The 2,986-nt window shown below is 41.8% G+C and overlaps 1 non-coding gene across 1 annotated transcript; it reads right to left on the bottom strand.

Moving 5' to 3' along the window:
* Positions 1–1,236: 1,236 nt before the first annotated feature.
* TRNAN-GUU lies at positions 1,237–1,310 on the bottom strand. The gene has a single exon. It is a non-coding gene; the product is annotated as a tRNA-Asn (tRNA).
* Positions 1,311–2,986: the final 1,676 nt, after the last annotated feature.

Genomic DNA, 2,986 nt, shown 5'->3' with positions numbered 1-2,986 from the left:
GTAGTTTATGAACTGAATAAGTATGATAACTATATCTGTTTTCTTGCTCATCATTGTATCTGTAGCTCCCTGCAGAGTGCCTGGCACATAACAGTTGTCAATTTATGTTTGACAAATGAATGCTTGTGTGCATAAATGAATAAATGAATAACAGGTACATATTCAGAGACTAGGGAAAAGCCAGGATTTTGCTTTTTTAAAAGCCTTCAGGAAGAGAGTTTCCTCTCTGTGGTCCTCCTGTCCTGACTCCTGAGCTAAGAAGGACATCTGAGAGGATGAAAAGTCCAGCTCACTGGAGTTCCTGACATGGGAACAGAGACGGGAGTTCTGGCAACACGTACCTCGTACTATACCAGGACTTTTCAAGCTGACCTGGGTCCACTCCCCAGGGAAACTGGCAGCAGGCTAACAGGAAGGGAAAGGCAGGGAAGTTAAAATGGGAAGAACTTGATGACTGATGGATTTGCTGGGTGAGGGAAAGAGACTTCAAGGAAGTCGCCTTGCTGTCTGGCTTGTTGCCCTAAAGGTGATGGTACTGCCGTTCACTAAGAGAGGGAACACTGGAGAAGACTCCTGCTTAGGTACTGGGGAGAAGTTGGATTCAGTTCGGGAGAGGATGACCTGGAGGGCAAGGGATCATGTGAAGCAGGCAGGTGGATGCATGGATAGGTTTAGGATTCAGAGAAGTACTGGAAACACAAATTTGAAAGTTGACAAGGTCACAAAAAAAAGAGTGTAATATGAAAGGACAAGAGTTGGAGCCACCAGCAAAGCCCTTGAAAGAGTATTTTTAGGACTTTCACTGAGGTCCTATGTATAAAAGCAGTGTCCAAGTATAAGTGAGTAGCAGGAGAAATTAGACCACATTAATGCATGAAATGCTTTAAACTTTAATCCCTTTTAAACTTGGCCAGAGATCATTGAGTTTCTCCAGGTGCTTAGCTTCTGCTGCAAGAATTAACTAAATGGGAAAGAGCCTTAACTGATTTCTGTATTAGCAGCGCTCCTTTGCAAAGGCCGACTGGCTGTGGAATTCTGCAGAAAAGCAGCTCTGAAAGGTTTCGCTTCTTGGGGGAAAAAAGCACGGGTATCTCGTTTGGCCATAGATAGCTCCTGATCTCCTAGGATACGGGACCTGGGAAATGTCCCTTATAATTCGTAGTATTTTGGATTAGAAGTAGAACTTTGATGTTTAAGAGGAAGGACTGAGAAAAAAAGAAAGGCCATGACTCCAGGCGTCCCTGGGTGGGATCGAACCACCAACCTTTCGGTTAACAGCCGAACGCGCTAACCGATTGCGCCACAGAGACTACCCCTCTACTCCTGTTTTCACAGGTCATATTTATAGATCATTACTCAAATACTAGCATTCTGTAGAGTTCATTTCTTCACCCTGGTCTCAGTTGTGAGGTTCTAAAAGCCAGAACGTTAAGCCATCCCTGTTGTGCAACACTAGGATCCTTGCTTCCTTTCATCCTAATTTCTTAGCACCAGCAAGAAATGACTGCTTCTTTCTCCCAAAGTTGAGACCTACACAAAAATAAGACCAAATTCACCACCGGAAGAATGTGAGAATGGCTTGAGGGAGCAGGGAATGGAGCAGGGGTAGGTGAGTGCGGGGGAAATGGCTTGCTGCTGATTTGAACTAACATCCCTGCTTGGGAAATCAGCCTGATGTTCTTCTTTCACTAAATTTCTATGAAAACCACTTACATTACCTCTTTATGAATTTTAAACCCAGATGTTGAGCATTTATTTAAAAACATAACTTAAAAAATAGTAGTAATCTCTAAGGTTCAACCTGAATGTGATTCTCAAGCAGTACTAAATATACCCTGGGGAGGCAAAGCAGCATCTGGAGACTTGAGATACAGAGTAGGTTGAACACGTGCCCGGGTACTCCTCCTTTCACTCACATAAGTGATTCAAAAATATCGCCAAGGGTCCTGGCTCTCCATAGAGAATTACTAATTTATAATGAGTACAACTATAATTTTTTACACTGAAATGTGAAACTGATCTACAAGTTACTTTAAGTCAGGAAAATAAGTTTTAGTAATTAATGTATTTTACCAGCTCCATGAAATTCTATGAACATAAATTTTCAGGGTTTCGTACAGCCTGGGCAATTTACCAAACCCTCTGAGGCTTCCACCGGTAGATATACTGCCAATCAGAAATTCCTGGTTAGAGAAACCCAGATTGTCCATTACACCTGCTTAGGCTCAGAAGAACACCAGGAGTGGTACTTTTAATATGGTTAGTCTTCTAGATGTAAACAATTTACCACAGGCTGCTTCTAAAACATGATCAAAGTCATCTTCATAAAATAGAAAATGCTAGCATGTTATTTCCATGCTAGACAATAAAGCAGGTATGACTGGAAGACACTGATTCTTCCCGGATACATCTTGGGTTGATTCAAAACGTTTTTATAAAAAATCACAGGCCAAGTAAGCTAGACTTACAGGGACCATGGCAGATGGCTAGGTCAACGAGGCCAATGGGCTTTTTTTTTTTATCCCCCTTATATTTCTTACCATCTTATAATAAAAAAGTCCATTAGTTTTCTAGTATACAAGGGTAGTGAAATGAAAGATGACTTTCCCCCATGATTAGAGGCTAAATGCCTAGTAACAAATTAGGGAGTTGGGAAGTCATCTATCAGGATCACCGAAACTACCAGGAATTATTTGCATTCCTGCCAGGAGAGCCAGAAAACTATCAAGGGGGGTGAACAGATTGAAAAAAGAGAGGAGGCCCCCCGAAAGAAGGAGTCTTCCAAAAGATAGGTCTTCAAAGACAGGAGAGAAACAAAAAAAGTCAGGGAAGCTGAGTTTAATGAAGAAATATTAAAGACTTATAGTATAATTAACATCTCACTGGGGGAAAGATATCAAAAAGAGAGAGGAGTGTGCTCTTTACCATGAAATCATACATACAAAAGGACAGGTGCAGGGGTGGAGAGAGGGCTGGAGTAGATCCT

Source organism: Phoca vitulina, unplaced genomic scaffold, assembly GCF_004348235.1.
Source record: "Phoca vitulina isolate PV1807 unplaced genomic scaffold, GSC_HSeal_1.0 scaffold97, whole genome shotgun sequence".
In the NCBI taxonomy this organism is placed as follows: domain Eukaryota; kingdom Metazoa; phylum Chordata; class Mammalia; order Carnivora; family Phocidae; genus Phoca; species Phoca vitulina.
The sequence above is the reverse complement of the archived record's forward strand: the minus strand, read 5'-3'. Positions and strand labels throughout refer to the sequence as shown.